At 46.3% G+C, this 17,215-nt stretch overlaps 1 long non-coding RNA gene and 1 pseudogene across 1 annotated transcript; both read left to right on the top strand.

Moving 5' to 3' along the window:
• The first annotated feature begins 7,521 nt into the window (after nucleotides 1–7,521).
• LOC144135105 (uncharacterized) lies at nucleotides 7,522–14,425 on the top strand. Its single transcript, XR_013315376.1, has 3 exons — nucleotides 7,522–7,796; nucleotides 9,729–9,858; nucleotides 14,289–14,425. It is a non-coding gene; the product is annotated as an uncharacterized LOC144135105 (long non-coding RNA).
• Nucleotides 14,426–15,390: 965 nt separating this feature from the next.
• On the top strand, nucleotides 15,391–16,204 carry LOC144113212 (uncharacterized; annotated as a pseudogene).
• Nucleotides 16,205–17,215: the final 1,011 nt, after the last annotated feature.

Raw genomic sequence — 17,215 nt, 5'->3', positions numbered from 1 at the left:
AAAGCTGTGTCGCGATAATCAAGAGTACTGATGCAGGAAATGCAACCGTAAAGATAGGCCTAAACAGTGTCCAGCGTTCGTTAAGATATGTCATTCTTGCCGCAAGTTCAGCCACTTTGCAAGTTGTTGTCGGAAGTTGACCGCTGTCAGGGAAGTCGGTAAAGTCGACAAGAATGACGTTGAAATAAGCTCCCAAAATGGTCACTGGAAGGACTGGACAGTTAAAGCACGTGTAAGTGGCCGTGAAGCTGCCTTAAAGGTGGACACAGGTTCGCAGGCAAGCGTTTTCAATATACCGTAAGCTTCGAACCAAAGAATCATGGCAACCTACCTGCTCAGTGCTGCGAGCATAAAACGCGGGTGTAATTCAAGCTACGGAACAACGTCACAGAAAGTGTCCGTTGTAGCCGCCCAGATTACCATCAAATTTTCCGTCGTAATTAGAGACTGGGCGTCAAGCCATCCTAGAACTCGATGCCAATGAGTCGCTCGTGTTGGTTCAGTGATCGGTGGACACTGTGAATGCCTTCCCTGAGTATGAACTTTTGAAAGATTTTAGGCATGTCTTCCAAGGGTTTGGCTGCTTGAAGATTTTGTACAGCATGGTCCTGGAACCAGGCGCGGTTCCAGTCGTTCAGCCGGCCCGTAGGGTTCCACTGGCACTACAGGAAGCTCTGGAGAAAGAACTTCAACGGATGACGCGTGGGGGAATCATCGTCAGAGAAAGGGAGCCCACAGACTGGGTAAGCCCGATGGTCTTAGTAACGAAAAAAGATTGTGCTTTAAGGATTTGCATGGAGCCCAGAAGAGTAAACATCTACATCAAGAGGCAACAGTTCCCCTTACCAAGGCGCGAGGACTTGGAAGCACGACTAACAGGAGCTAGCTATTTTAGCTGTCTGGATGCAAGCGCCGGATTCCATCAGGAGCCCCTGGACGAGAAAACGTCTAAGATCTGTACGTTTGCCTCACCTTTCGGCAGTTACCGCTTCTTAAGGCTACCCTTTGGTATCTCGTCCGCACCTAGGGTGTTTCAGCAGGCGCTTTGTCAGATATTTGATGGTCTACCTGGCGTGCTTATTTATATAAGGAAGAGCACGATAAGCGCCTGGTAGCTGTGTTGAAAGCTGCTGAAAGAGCTGGGTCAACGTTTTATCCTCAGAAGTGCAAGTTCGACGTAAGAGAGCTACGCTTTCTGGGTGATATCATAGGCGGGAAAGGCATATCGCCAAGCCCAGGTCTCGTTAAAAGTTTGGTTCAAATGCCGGCGCCAACATGCAAGGCCGATGTTCACCTATCTTCGACCCGCGAAGAGAAACAAACTTATCTTGCGACGCATCGCAGAACGGCCTCGGCGACGCTCTTTTGCAGTGCCACAACAACGAGTGGCGGCCCGTAGCTTACGCATCCCGAGTCCTTACTGAAGCAGAAAATCGTTATGCTCAGATAGAAAAAGAGGCCCTAGCAATTTGCTTCGGATACGAAAAATTTCACCAATTCGTCTATGGGCGGAAAGTGACGATCGAAACGGACCACAAGCCACTTTCAGCAATTGCTCAAAAGGAAGTCTATGACATGCCGCCTCGTCTTCGACGATTCCCGATCAAAACGCACGACAGAATTTTTAGTCGCGCATCTGTCGCGCGACACTATTTTGTGTCGCAAGACAAGCTGTCTTGTCGTGCCCGGTGTCGTGCGACAAGCTTCGTGTCGTGGGTTCTTTCGCGCGACAAAGTTGTTTGTAGTAGGTTCTGCCGCTCGACAGACATCTTTCCTGCATTTTGTCGTGCGAAGAAGGTCACTGTCGCAGCATTTGTCGCGCGACAGGTTTCTGTCTCAGGTACTGTCGCGCGACAGTGGGAGTCGTGCCGCGCGACAGAGATTGCGTGCCTCAGCAAAGTTGCCTGTCGTGGGTTCAGTCGCGCGACAGACTTTTAGCGCGCCTCTTTTCACGCGACAAAAGTACCTGTAGTGCGGCCTGTCGTGCGACACAACAGCTTGTCGTGGGATATGCCGCGCGACAGATACCTGTCGTGGGATGAGTCACGCGACAGATACCTGTCGTGGATTGTGCCGCGCGATAGATACCTATCGTGGGATGTGTCATACGACAGATTCCTGGTGAGGGTAATTATTTTACTGCAGAATTCTAGAAATACTGTCGTGCGGTCGTGTGACAGCGATAGGATCAAATTGACCAAAGATGCTTCAAAGCCCGTTCACTGTGGCGAGTCGCGAAGAAGATGCGAGGTGCTCTGGTCTGTTGGTGACGGGCACCGAGCGAAATGAAGTGCTCATTCACATTGGCGAATCGAGTTTTCAACTCGCTTCCCGCGACCTGGCTCTCTCACAGAACGAGAATTGGCTTTTAGGAGAGGCACTGCTCGAGCACTCACCTAATTCCCTTCTGTTCCCACGTGACAATGTGACGAAAGTAGTGCATGCTCAAGAGTATAATGCGGCTTTGAAAGCCCAAAAAGCTTTATGCACAAGCGGCGAAGCCAGCGGTGCCTGCGTATCCGCACGCTCTTGCGGTGGCGGCATGTAACTGCAGCCACGACAGCGCCTGCACACCAATCGGTGTGCGCAAGTCGAATGGCGCTACTGAAAGTCAGTGTCCTCTTAGCTTCTGTGACATGTTCAAGCCATGTAACATAATGCACCGCTACTACTATATGCGCAGAAAAAACCAAGGACACTTCTATGCGTCGCGGAAAAGAATGTCGTTAATCGTCAATCAGGGAAAATTACTCGCCATAACCATCCGGCTACACAAAGGCAGCATGTATGTACATGCACGCAGTTCTCTGTATAAATGTTCAAAGCAACCCCGATATCATTTTTCCGCGCGTTTCAGTTTTAAGAGCGCCAGCTCTTACTATTTACGTTTGTCAAGGACACGTCTGTCTGCAGGGAAGGTCAAATTAGCCAAGACAGTTACCACACTATATCACATAGCAACAGCGGGCGCGTAGAGCCTCAGTTGTCACAGATACCTTCGATCCGTTTTACATATGCCAGTATAGCAGCTATCGAAGTGGAACCCCGGGGACCCCCATTTGCATCAAATTTGGGGGCCGCCCGTTTGACGCATAACGATCGAAGTGGTGTCATTTGACATGACATGTTCCTGAGGATAAAATAAATATTTAGATGAAGCCCAAAATATGTGTGGAATTCGCACCGACGACCTTTTCGCCCCCAAACCGTGCATTCCGGGGACTTCCAGACAGCCATAAGACCTAATCGTTTGTCGCAGAGAGTTCCGGATGCAGTCAAACAATTCATCTTGTTGTAATGCACACGTTTATAAAATTCGTTAACTGATATATAAGGAGGAAACATACCGGATATAGCGAAGGTGGCTGTAAATCGCAATAGTATTGCAAAATCTTTAAAGTAGATGACGCTGCGTGTATCTTAGAACGACTGTTTCCGAAACGAAATGCCCTCAGATGTTTGTATTTTGTCTTCTCCACGTTTGCTGAGCACCCCGATCTAGCACCCCGATCTAAACACTTGAAGCTCTCGTAGCTAACGCTCTTAAGTCCAACGCTGATGCAGTGTTGGCGGAGAATTTTTTTAGCGGCATTGACGTGGTGCTTATCATAAAATAGCAAAAAAAAATACTTTACGATGTCGTTCATTGCCTTCACTGAAAATTTCATGACGGGGACACGAAAATGTCGCTAAATATAGACAGCAGCGTATGCAGCCGAAGGTGAAATGCGGCGGCCGGCGAGTTTGAACCGATTTGATTCTCGGTCGAAATGAGAATAAAGTCTTGGGACTGACGTCAACCGCGCGCTTTAAAGAGATTCGCCTGCTTTGACACAGTCTAGCTCCTGTGCACCCGCGCTCGGTCCTCTAAACTACTCTGGTCCCAGTGTGACTGTGTGCTATGACAATCTGAGAGAAAAGGAGGATATCTTGGGGTTTTGATGTGCACCACGGCCATACAGTTGAGCGACATGATAACGTACGGGCGCGGCATGCCAGCCTGAATACCGGCCGCCAGCGTCAGAAAAATGCGACAGTAATGTTTGTTCAAGTCCATACTAAGCCGTCGGATGGAGTATCGTTGGCCAATATCGAGTCGTTGGTAGAAGCGATAACAGGAATACAAACAAATGTCTCCCCACGGCGCCTTTAATTGCTGCTGCTCAATCGCGGCTCCCCTGGCCTCAGCTGGCTCCGCTCCTGAAGGTGTCGCGGAAACCGAGCATATCTTTGTTTTACTATGAGACGAGGTTCACAGTAAAACGATGACGAGAGCAGCACCTCAGCGCTAGCCAGTTTCGAAGTGCACTCAGCTGCTGCATCGATGCGAAACCGCCTAGGCTTAGCGACGACTTGGGCAGCCAGGGGGTAGCGCGTAGTTCATTGCCCGGCGCACCCGCGGGCGGCGTCGTTCCCGAAAGCTCGCCTCGCTCACTCCCGCTGGCTCACTGATTGGCTCAACAGCTTGCGACCTTCACTCGGAAGGCTGGAAAATTGAGAAGCGAGCGACTGGCGCTGCGACTGATCGATACTTTATGCCCACGCTTGCACTACTGGTGAACAACCTTTAACGCACATATGCTTGGGTTATCGGCTGCTTTGCGGCGAGTCTTAGTTAAGATCGTCCGCGACGCCATCGTCACCGTCCGTGACGCACAGGCTGAGAACTTCAATTCCAGTACGTGCCGAAACAACTCGTATTTTTCGTAACGATACGAGCTCGAAAACACGCCTGCTTCGATGCGCTAGTGGGCTCTTGCTTGTTAAACTACACGCGATCAGGATGCGGCGAGTGCTAGCCACTGTTGCCTATTAGCTAAAGTGAGACGCAAGTATCGACGTAGCTTCGTAACGCAGTTGATATCAAAGCACTCCGCTTGTACTGGTCACCGATTAAGCTGTTAAGTTTCATGATCTCCGGTGAGCGTGCCAGTGTCGCGCAAATTAATGCATCGCAGCTACTCTCCATCGTGCCAATTGCGTTCAACTTATCCACGATATTCGCCAGCTTGAGATACGGCGCTTTTCTTCGTTGTTTTTGTCGCAACTTAGTGATTTTATCTGGCATGAAACGAAATTGCATTCTTTCAACACCGTCGTCTGCTCCGTCGTCTGTTAGGGCATCCGGGTCACTTCAGGGGATCACAGGATCGCAGCTTCTACAAACGACATGCCAGAAAAAGTAACTGAAAGCGCTTTAGTATTCTTAAATAATCTAAAAATAATTTAAAATAAATGCAGTGTCTTTGTTGTGAAGATAATATAAGCATTCATGGTTTAAAAAAACGAATTTTTTGTCGGTTTTAATTTTTCACCAACACGAAAGCGCAGCCGTCGGCGCCATTGCAGCGCAACCGACACGGCGTGTTTCGTATTATTAGCCTCTTTGAGGCATTGCTTGAGTACTTGTACGGCGGACACGTGTAAAGAACTCATTCAATAGGAAGGTAAGCAGGAGTGTGTTTTGGAAGCCAACGACCAGGATTTCGGCTTGTCAACATTGGCGAGTTTCAACGGGTAAGCCATGAAGAGTGCTGCGACGTCTTTTTATCTGTTAGGGGAACGAAGACTCCTGCGCCGTTTTACTAAGCCTGGATGAATCGCATGGCCGGTGAGTCCCACTCTGCGTTTCTTTGCTAATGATCTGTATTCACACGCGCTATTTCTATGCGGCTATATAGGGATGTGAGTGGAGGCAGTCCGCCTGCGGTTGCCGCAGCTATAATGCGGCGCCAAAAAAGCAGGGCTTATATCCTGCATGACAAGTGTTGTTCTCATTGTCTTTATGTGCATTTATTACTCGCGTGCCGTGGTAAATAAAAATGTCACCAGATATCACAACAGAGTTACGCTTTCGCTTGCTAGCGCTTCGACACTCGGTGCAAAAGCATGGATTGGCACTGCGTAGAAGACGATGAGCGAGAAGTGCCGCGCGGCGGAGCGCTCGCGCTAGGCCAGCTGCGATCAGACACCGCACTATTTTTCTCAGGGTTAGTACTCATCGGATTAGTGCTTGTGCCTTAATATGCGTCATACTAAGTTCTGAGACAGTGATCGCATGCGAAAGGCTAGTTCAAATTCATCGCCTTGTCATTTGTAAACTTGTCTGTGCTTCCCCAGTGGAACAGGATTTGAGGCAGTGTTATGTCAAAGTTAGATCAATCTTGCGTCTCCTGAGCTGTAAACGTTGATGCTTCCTCTCCTTCTGAGCACTGCGAGCTGTCAGATATGCAACTGCACAATTATTTAGGATTTCTACCTTTTTGCTATATCCCTCGCTTTTGTGGCCCGCATTCAAGTCGTTCGCCATTGTCGATGGTTTTTTTTACTTATTTTCGCTTTGTTATTTATTCTTGGTTGCGTGCCATCAGCTGTGGTGCCGGCGATTCTCCGAGCTCGGAACTCTTCCCAGGCACGGGATCTTACCCACCGTTGGGGACGAGGGGTCCTTGAGTGAGCTGGCTCTTTCAGCGCCGCAGGTCCCTTCTCCGAATGACGTTGTCGGACTTGGTTATGAAGGAAACTGTACAGGGGGTTTATTTTACATTATTTACAAGATTTTGGAACCCATTGGAGGGTGATGGGGGAAGGTTGGAGGATCTGAAAAGATCTGAGGATGATCGAGGATCCCTTTTCTCATGGCACTCGTCGTCCGGTTTAAAAAGGGTCCGGTCCCTAGGATTCCCCAGGTCCGAGAATGTCTTCGCCAGGTTGGGCGTGGCCTAACTTGCGTTGTCGTACACACACACACACACACACGCACATACCACTTCACATAGGGACACGGCCCCGTCACATGCCTCGCCGGAGAGAGGGTGCCACTGGACAATCGCCCCCACCAGAGAGAGTGGTGTCTTCGCTTCCGAACGACAGTTCTCACGCACCAGCCGGACACGTCTTCCGGGAAGTGCGAATGGGCGAAGCGCCGGCGCGCAGGCATAGTTGAAGGGGTGCTCCGGGCCGCACGATCTTCCGCGAACAATGTTGTTTTCAAACGGCAGTGGAATCCTCCGTCTCGAATCCAATAAACCTCGCGAGGACCGAGCTTGGGAACCCAGATGCCTATCGCCGTGCAGGGACCCCGGCTGCAGGTGTCCTGGCTGAATACGCAGCTGAATCAGACCACCGGCTGTCGCCAGAAACTTTACACCACAGACCTCTCTTCGCCGCACTCACGAGTGTTCTTTGGTATTTTTTTGTTTCTCTTGCCTTTACTTGCATTGCCAGTCGATAAATTTGTGCAGCTTTTAATTGTATGCAGATTTGTTAAATGCGCTAGCAATTTTTCTATGATGCCAAGCTGTGCTGTGAGATATCAAGCTTCTTGCTAGTGAAGGCATGCTTTTTTCCATTCTCTCCTCATTTAAGCAAGGCAGACTGGTTGCAACTTTCAATTTAATATCTAGACAATGGTGCAAGGCACCATGATAGGAATTAATGAAAACCTGCACATCCTATATTCAAATTGGTGTGCGGTATTTCAGACAGCTCATCTTTCAGTGTGGTTACAACAGTCATTGTGACTCTTCTCAAAGAATGTATATGGGTGCATTACATAAAATCTGTTCATTTGTTTTGTCATGGGCTAGCTCATTGGTTTTTTATTTACTTATATTGCGTCTAAGTTTAGTTTTTAAAGCAGTAGACGATTTCCTCTCTTGTCATTCATGACATGGCTACAGCCACTGACAGCTGTTGCTCTGGATGTATTTATTTGCAGTTGCCAGCGGCCAGCATCTAATCGGCCATGCGTGCTTCCTGCCTTTGGCTGTGTCATCCCTCCTGATCCATTCATGGTAGTTATTCTTTTTCAGTGATGCATTACTTAGCTGCAATTTAGAAAAACATTTTCAATATAGGCTTGCAGCTAGGTTTAGAAATGAATGAAACTCTACATGCACTTCTTATGTCCTCGAAAAGGACCTATATGTTCATTTATTCCTTTAAAAACATTGTGCTCTACAATGATGGTTTACCAGTATTTCTGACACAGAGACCAAATTGTCAGTCACTAATGTAACATTGCACGATGACACCAATCCTTGTATGGTATAGCATCCTTGTAATGCACTGGGCAAGCTGCTGTCAGCACAGATTTATTGCTGGTTTATTGCCATAGCATATGGTTATACTGCACAATTTGTACCTCTACCTTCTTAAAGCTGTATACTTGAAAAATTTAAAATTAGTTGAAGAAAAATTTAAGGAAATGTAACAGTAACTGTCTCACATTTTGGTGGACCCTTGAACCGCCATATAAGGGAGGGATATAGAAGGGAAGTAATGAAGAGCTGATGCCCATGTTAGATGCCCCTCTTTAGTTAAACATACCTCGCAATTAACACATTTGGTGCAAAACAAACATGGGACTTGCACGCTCACAAGCACCCTCATGTCAGTAAAACAAAGTGCCAATGTTGCCGTACTTTAGAGCTTTGCTCCTAAAAGCGCAGCTGACTGCTGCTCAAAGTTGAGAGCAAAAATATGTCTACTTTTCCTCATGTGCAGTCTGCGGTGCTGGTGCCATTTGCAATGGTGATTGACATTGAGTTGCATGATGCTCAGTCTGTTCCTGGAGTTAGTGATTTTGTCTGTCGTGTGAATGTGCTGTTAAAATTAGTGCAGAAAAATGGTTCTCTAGTTCATTTTAGGTAACACTCTCCTGTGCCACATGCTACCGCCCTTTTTCCTCAAATTTCCTAATCTCATTTAGCCACCTGATTGCCACCCATTCATGCATTCACCTACTCTTGGAATCCTCCCAGTGTTTTAGTGTGGTATTGCTTATATCTTCTCTGCATTACACATGCACTGCACTTCCTCTTTTTTGATTTAGTCAAGATATCTCTGTTCCTGTTTCTTGCATAAGCATAAGAGGCGACTCAAGTGCACCATCTGGGCTTGTGATGCAATGTGTAGGGTGCTTCGATTTTGAGTAAAACCTGGTTTCTTCCTACTGTTGCACCAAAAAAGATTCTTAAAGATCAGGTTCAACCCAATTTCTGTGCAAATGTGCCTGTAAGAAAGTGTGGTTTGAAGGTGCACAAAGGCGAAGAACTGCTGGAGTGTAGTGGATGTCACATAATTCTTCTGACAGATTTTTTAAACAATTCTGGTTATTTTATTTACCTTTTAATGTTTATTGTTTGTCGGTTGCTTATAATTTTTGATAAACTGAAAACTACATGTACTGACTGGTATTTCATTCCAATAATTATACCCATTATTATGAAGCTGTGTTGGAAGGTAGGTGTGCATTTAGTATGCGTGCTTTGAATTTCAGTGATTGTTTCTGTAATGCAAAATGGAGGACAGCTCTCTGCTGTGCGAGTTTTTTGCAATGGAATGAAAGTAGCAGGAGAAGCATTTGCTACTGTGTCACCCAGCCAAAAGTTCTCCCACAGACCACTGAGCTTCTGAATACCTATGGCTTAAAGCTCGAAGCTCTGGTTGCCCTTTCCGGTTTTCAGGTTTTCTGCATTAACGAGTGCAAGCCCAAGGGCTCAGAGCTAACAAGCATTTGAAACCATAGAGCTTTACACAGTAGTGCTGGGGTCGTGCAATAAGTCAGTGTGAATTAGGTCGCGATAAACATGATTTACTGTAGAAAGCTAGTGTGAAAAAATAGTTCCGCTCACAGAAACCGCTGTTTCTTTCTTAGTCGGTCATTGAAACAAAGCAATGCATGTAAAATTTTAAAGCTCAGTGATCCCTCAATTTTTTTCCAGCTAAAGACCAAGAGTTGCATGGAAGTTGTGCAAGCCACCAAGTTGCGTGTGATTTTTGCCAGGGACCTGGAGCAGGCTGGGAAATTAGTGGATGGCCAGTGGTATTCACTCAGTAAGGCAAGCTTTTTCTGTAAGTACAGTCTTTGGCATGGCATTGCTTAGGAACGCATGCACTAATCTTACTACTCTATGCCCGCCCATGCTTCAAGAATAATGAAGTACATGAAAAAAATTGATTGCCGAAAAAAAATTGCCGCTTCTGTTATGTTTTGTCAGGAAAGTATTTGCAATTTAAAGGGCTGTGAAAGCCTTAAAAATTATTATGTGCTTGTTGTGGCTTTTTTTTTCAAATTTCTTCCATGTCTATGTTGGCCTGACCTTGTAGCTTGTCTGCATGAGATTGGCTGCTACCTACAGTTTGCTTTTTTGTTGCTCCTTTATTGCCTGTCACAATCTTTACTTTGCGTGGCAGTGTAATGCAGTTTGGGAAGTAATCTGATCTTATTTCTGCGTTGGCCTGTAGTGCAAGCTTTTGCATGTGGGGCAGGTTTATGGTGTCCTTTTGTTTGCTGTAACTGCAGTTTGGCCATGAGGGTTAGAGGCTTAGTCCTTTTTTATTTTGATGCAGTGTCATATACTTCATGCATAAATTAATGAAGTAAGTACTATTTTTTGTAATAAATGAACATTCATTATAGCTGTGGCCATTATAAGTGCACTTGACTCTAAAATGGCTTTCTTTCAGCATTCAGTATTACATCTTAAAACCAGCCGGAAGACACAAAACAGGAGAAGAGATGAGCACAAGATGAGGCTGGTCTAACAACTGAAATTTTATTGAAGGAAAGTGGCAAAAGAAGACCTGCAAAGAGATTCAAGCACGCTAGACCCCAAAGCAGTGAGAGGGCAAAAAATAACCGAAAGGCACTGACGTACTAGTAAACCATCTAAAAAACTAATTCCTTACAGTGAAGGTTCACCGACGGTTTAGCCAGGCACTTGTTTTAAGCCTTACTGATGTAGTAAGCCTCAACTATATCAGGACAGATTTATCACTTCCCTAAACCACTGATGTGCCGCAGAAATCAGGCGTGCAAAGAGAAAGGTCGTCCTCCGATTGCATTCACGAGATTGAACGTGCAGTGTCAGGTGAAAATTCGCCTTCCTCTCTATACAGTGAAAGTGCTCTCAGCCAGGCGCACATTCAGATATCTGCTTGTCTGCCCATAGTAGTTTCAGCTACGAGGCAGTGGAATGCAAAAAACCGGTTTACTTTTGCAAGTGGTAAACATTTTTTATCTGCCACTGTGCATAGCGGACGATTACCCGTAGTTGTATCAAGCCTAGTTTGAACGAAGAAGCAAAGGGCTCCTACCTTACTTTTAGCGGTCAAGACAACAGCAACATCATACTTTGATGCAACTTTCTTGGGATGGTGCGAAATGGCGTGGAGGTAAGGTATAGAGCCCGTCTTTTTGTGCTGCTCAACTACGTCAGCATCATGTGAACGGTGTTCCGTTCCCTCGAGAGAGTAAAAACACTCTGACAGGTGCGCAAGATGGGCAAGTGGGAACCCAGGAGCCATTGGCTTGGAAACCTGCTCCGAGAATGCATTCTAAACACTGTGATGGCATGACTTCCATAAAGCAGTCGTGATGCATGCGATTGCCAAACTGTCCTTCACCAGCCTCGAGTGGTTCAACTCGTAGCTAAGAGGCTTCCTGATCTTGGGCTTTGGGGCCAACATATGTGGTCGTCCGCAAAGCGCAGGTCTAAGTCAAGAAGCTACAAACGGTTATGCTTAGTGAAATTCAGACCTAAAAGATAGGCTTTGACCACATGCCTAAAGATTTCTAAAATGTCTTGTGCCAACTTATCTGAGCCCTCCTTGTGCAAAAATATTAGGTAGCTATCAACATAACGAAATGCTACTATGCCGAGGCCTTCCAAACAGGGCTTTGATGCGGTATCGACTCTGGATAGAAGAATGTCGCGGAGGAACAGTGCAACCTGGGACCCTCTGCATATGCCTGATTTCTGATGTAAATACCGCCTTGCCAACTCACAAAAGTGGAGTTCTGTGGAGTTCTAGTTTCTTGTGGACAGCAACCTGGGCAGGTGCTCTGCAGTGAGCATCGACATGGAGGGCCTGCACTATTCATTGCACATACCTCAGAGGTCTATCATGTGACAAACTGCATCAGGGTGAACGATGAACATGCTTTTACAGATGATTGCGTGATTTCGGTTGCTCGCTTCTTGGGGCTGTTGCCCTTTTACTGCAAATCCGCGTTTGTCAGTTGGCAGGGCGGTATTTACACGCAGGTCGTACCTTTGCTCAGCAACATTTTTTTGTCTAAAGTGAATAAGGCATTAGAGCCCTGTTTGGAAGACCTTGGCATAGTAGCATTTCGTTATGTTCATGACTGTAATTTTTCTGCACATAGAAGGTTCAGATAAGTTGCCACAAGATGTTTTAGGAGTCTTTAAGGCATGCGGTCAAGGCCTGTCTTTTACATCAGAATTGTCTAAGCAGAACCGTTAGCAGTTTCTTGATGCAGACTTGCGCTTTGTGGACGAATATGTTTGTCGGGGCTACAGCTAAAGATCGGGGAAGGCTCTTTTTAGCTACGAGTCGGACCACTCGTTGTTGGGGAAGGATGGTAAAGAGGTGTATTTGTCGCTGGTTAAGGTCAGTAAAGATGGAAACACTTGATGGGTGTGCAATCGTGTGCATGACATCAGCTTTAGATAAGTCATGCCATCTGCTGAGGACGCATTCTTGTAGCAGGTTTCCAAGCAGCTGGGTTCCCACTTGCCCATCTCAACAACCTTTCATAGTATGTTTTCACTCGCTCGAGGGTAAGGAGCACATACTCCGATGATGCTGATACACCTTACCTCCACAGTATTTCACAGTCTCAAGAAAGTCGCGGGAAAGCGTAATGCTGCTGTTGTCTTAACAGCGAAGTGCAAGACAGGAGGCCTTTGCGCCGCCATTAAAAAGGCTTGATAAAACTGGGTACTTGTCCACAATGGACAGTGTCAAAAAAAAGGTTCACCACTTGCAAAAGTAATGGAGTTTATTGCGTTCCACTGCCTTATGGCTGCAACTAATATGGGCAGACAGGCAGATATTTGAATTTGCACTTGACTGAGCACTTTCACTCTATAGGGGGAAGGCAAATTTTAATCTGGCACTGTATGCTCAATCTTGTGAATGCAAATCTGAGGATGACATGTCTCTTTGCACGCCTAATTTCCACGACACATCAGTGGTTTATGGAAGGAATAAATCTGTCGGTAGATAGTTGAGGCTTACTACATCGGTAAGGCTAAGGATACGTGTGGCTAAGCCATCGGAAAACCTTCACCGTAAAGAATTTGCTTTTTTAGATGATTCATTAGTATGCCAGTGACCTTTGATTGCACTTCGCCCTTTCACTGCTTTGGGTTATTGTGCGCTTGTATCTCTTCGCGGGTCTCCTTTTGCGGCTTTCCTTCAATGATGCCGCCGCAGTGGCTCAGTGGTTATGGCGCTCGGCTGCTGTCCCAAAAGACGCAGGTTCGATCCTGGCCGCACCAGTCAAATTTCAATGGAGGCGAAATTTTAGAGGCCCGTGTACTGTACGTTGTCAGTGCACGCTAATGAACCCCAGGTGGTCGAAATTTCTGGAGCCCTCCACTACGGCGTCCCTCATAGCCCGAGTCGCTTTGGGACGTTAAACCCTCACAAATCAAATAATCAAAATCTTCAATTAAATTTTTGTTAGTCCAGCCTCTTGAGCTCATGTCTTCTTGTGTGCTCTGTCTTCTGGCTGGTTTTAAGGTGAGTCAGTACCAACTCGGCCAGTCATAAGCCTTGTTCAGTATTACAACATTTTGAATAAAGTGAGAAGTTTACTAGGCTATGTTGCCGGGGATCGTGTCCGCAGCAGTTGTGGGCAACTCAGAAGAGATAGCGTCATACGATTGGTTGTGTAATTGGCAGAGGATAATGTGAGGATGCTGCTCGAAAAGAAAATTTCATAATCGGATAATTATTTACAGCCAAAAATGTCCAAAAAGTGGCTGGGCCAGAGAAAAAGTGCCGCGAGATTCGAAAACGCTGAAAGTAGGTGGAGCTACAGCGTAGTGCCAAGTTTGAAAAACTGGAAGTATGGACAAAGCCAAAGCTTGGCGCCAAGTTTGAAAACTCGAAATGAGCAATCACGTGACCAGTGATAAGTGTCCTATACTTAACCAGGAGATAGGAAAAAGAATGATAAATTAGAGGCAATTAGGTAATTATTGAGAAGCAAAAGGCAATGAACGCGTGATTAGACTGGGCGGGTATTCAGTGAGTGGGCAGGAACGATCCGTGGAGGGAAACTTGAAAACTCGAAATCGTTGCTGGGATGAAATGAGGGTAAAATAAGAGTTAATTGATAACCAATCAAGTCAACGAGAAAACAACCATGGCGCCAAATTTGAAAGGCGACCAGTGTCGAGGAAGCATCAACGCTTTCACATTTTTTTGCGCAGGTTGCAGCGGTGATCTCTATTTTTTGTTTTTTTCAGCCAAGACAAAAACCATTTTTGGCTCATGGGCGATGTATCTAGGAACCTGCGGCCAGGACAACGCTGGACAGCATGCATCAGCAAGCTCGAAAAAAAAGCACGAAACAGTAAATAAATATTGATCATTTTCATTTCAATTCTAGTGGTTTTGTGCACGAATTACTCTGGAATGCACAAAGCTTGTGTTAATTGACAGGCGACCATTAACAAGCTGTGCATTTTTGTGCATAGCCTACTCCAGAACACAAATCCTGTGTTAATTGACAGGTGACAGTAACGACTGTTACGCAGTGTACGAGCACTACACAAGACACACTACAGAAGACAAGGCAAACTACAGAAGACAAGACAGACTACAGAAGACAAGACAGACTACAGAAGACAAGACAGACTACAGAAGTCAAGACAGACTACAGAAGACATGCCCAAAATACGACAAGACTACAGACTACAGAAATTTTCTGTCTTAGAATCCTCTAGTGCGTTTTGACTGGGTTCTTTTTGAGATTGCTCAAGTATGATGTTGCCTGGCAGTATATTCCTGGGAAGCACCTTGTGCTTGCTTATTTGCGGTCCCGGTCGACTGCTGACAACAAAGACATTGGTGGTGCCACAGACGACGTCGAAGTTCACGCAGTCCCGCTACTTGCAGCAGAGTCACGGCCGAAACGCAGAAATAACTGCAGGCTGAAACTGCTCGTGACTCCTACCTGCAGTCTGTAATCACTAGTTTGTCGTTGTGGCTACCGGCACAATGTCACCTCAAGCCTTTTGAGCAAGAACTCTCATTTGTCAACGGAATACTTATAAAGGCATCCAAAGTGGCTATTCCGAAAAGCATGCGTCAAACAATGCTGCAAAGAATTCATGCAGGTCATCTCAGCATGCAGAAATGCAATTAAAGATCCACACGTCTCGTATTTTGGCCAGGGCTCAACGCTGCGATCACTTATATGCTGCAACTGTGTTCCACGTGCCGCAAGTACGCTTACAAGCAGCCGCAGGAACCGCTTCAAATGCGACCCGTGCCAGGTTGTGCATGGTATAGAGTTGGGGCTGACATTTTTTTCGTTTGCTGGGGACTCGTACATAGTTGTTTTTGATGCCTTATCAAACTTTTACCGAAGTCCAGAAACTGCCAGAAACATTGGCGCGATCAACCATAGCAGCCCTCAGTGCTATCTTTGCAAGATTTGGCGTGCCAGTTGAAGTATGTACTGATAATGGTCCGCAATTTTCTAGCTATAAATTTCCTGCATTTCCAAAGAAATTCGACTTCATTCACATTACATCCAGCCCTCGTTATCCGCAGTCTAACGGGCTTGCGGAAAAAGGTGTGCAGATTGTGAAGCGCATCTTGACGAAAACTGCAGACTCGGGGGATGATTTCTGGTTGGGCCTGCTGGCTTACCGCACTACCCCACTGGAGGACGGGCGATACCCTGGTGAACTCCTGCAAGGAAGGCGCCTTCACACCAACCTCGCGGACTTCAGTGCTGTGACTGCAACCAACGTCAATAAGCACAGTCAAAAACAAACTGGAAGGCATTTGCCTCCCCTCCAGAAGGGTACCATCGTGAGGCTCAGCGATACTGCATGGTCCCGGAAAGCCCAAGTGATGGGTATGCCCTACCCAAGATCGTAGCTGGTGAAAACGAAGGACCAGAATAAGCTCCTCAGGCGCAACCGTCGTCACCTACTGCAAACCGGCGAACGGCTCGTAGAGGCAAGCGATGACTACATCAATACCACCACTGCGGACAACGACGTTATCTACCACTCAACAGCGACAGCTCCAATCTCGCAAACGGGCGACCCCGGTTATACCACCGCCAGCTTTGAGAAGGTTGACTCGAACCGTGAAGCCACCGCAACGTCTTCAGTATGACGGACGTTTTAATCAAGTGTCTGTATAATCCGATAAGGCAACTGTAGCATGACTACGCACCCTAAATGCGCAGATACTCTCGGCGCACGGTCCCGCGCCTATCTGTTCAAATTCTTCAATAAAGCGATCGTTCTTCTTGTTCCAGCCATCATGCAGTTGCGTCGTCCTTGCTAGTTACAACGTGCTGCCCCCACACTTGGGCGGAGCAAGTACGCGAAATCCATCATCAACGCTATTTCTGTCTGCTTGCCCCATGCGCTTTTTCGGTCTCAGGACGACCATCCAAAGACCTGGCGTATTTTTAGTTCATTTCGCGTTTCAGTTTCTTTTGTTTTTAAACTACACGGCTGGATAGCAGGGCAGCTGTTTGCAATCTAACGCAGATAATGACAATTTTTCGTGACGATTGCGTATTTAGCGTTACCGACTACTTGTTACAGTTAAATATATTGTCAGTGTCTTACATGCGTTGGGAAGGCAGCCAAGCAACGGCCCAAGCGAGCTGTGCTCGAGTTCCGGGAGCAGTGACAATACCGCTCCAAACGCACAATTGCACTACTCAATCCTATGATCTTACTATCTCACCGAACCGCTGGCTTAAATTGTGCATTTCGTTTTTTTTTGTGTTGCTCTTGTGGCAAAGTATCTAGTATTCTAGCCAGCTAGCTGTGACGTGTACTGCGTATAAATGTTAATGACATTATAAACATCAGTTGGCGTACTTTTCTGGTGTTTTTCTTTCGATTTAAATTGAAGACTCTTCGATTCCTACTCGTAGCCTGTGTGTCGCTTAGGAACAATGAACCGCGATTACCATATCATACGACACCATACTATACCGTGCCATACAATATTATACAAATAAATACAATACCATATATGATGCACCAATACATTTACTTTTTTAGAACTTCTGTGTACGCTGGCTCATGCCTGTGTACCGGCCACAAAAGCCCTCCTAATCTGAGTTAATGATAGTTGTTAAAAAGCAGTTTCCAAAACGAAATTAGTATTTTATTTACAATACACCCTGCAGCGC

This window comes from Amblyomma americanum, chromosome 1 (genome assembly GCF_052857255.1).
Source record: "Amblyomma americanum isolate KBUSLIRL-KWMA chromosome 1, ASM5285725v1, whole genome shotgun sequence".
Lineage (NCBI taxonomy): Eukaryota > Metazoa > Arthropoda > Arachnida > Ixodida > Ixodidae > Amblyomma > Amblyomma americanum.
This window is presented reverse-complemented; position numbering and strand designations above follow the sequence as displayed.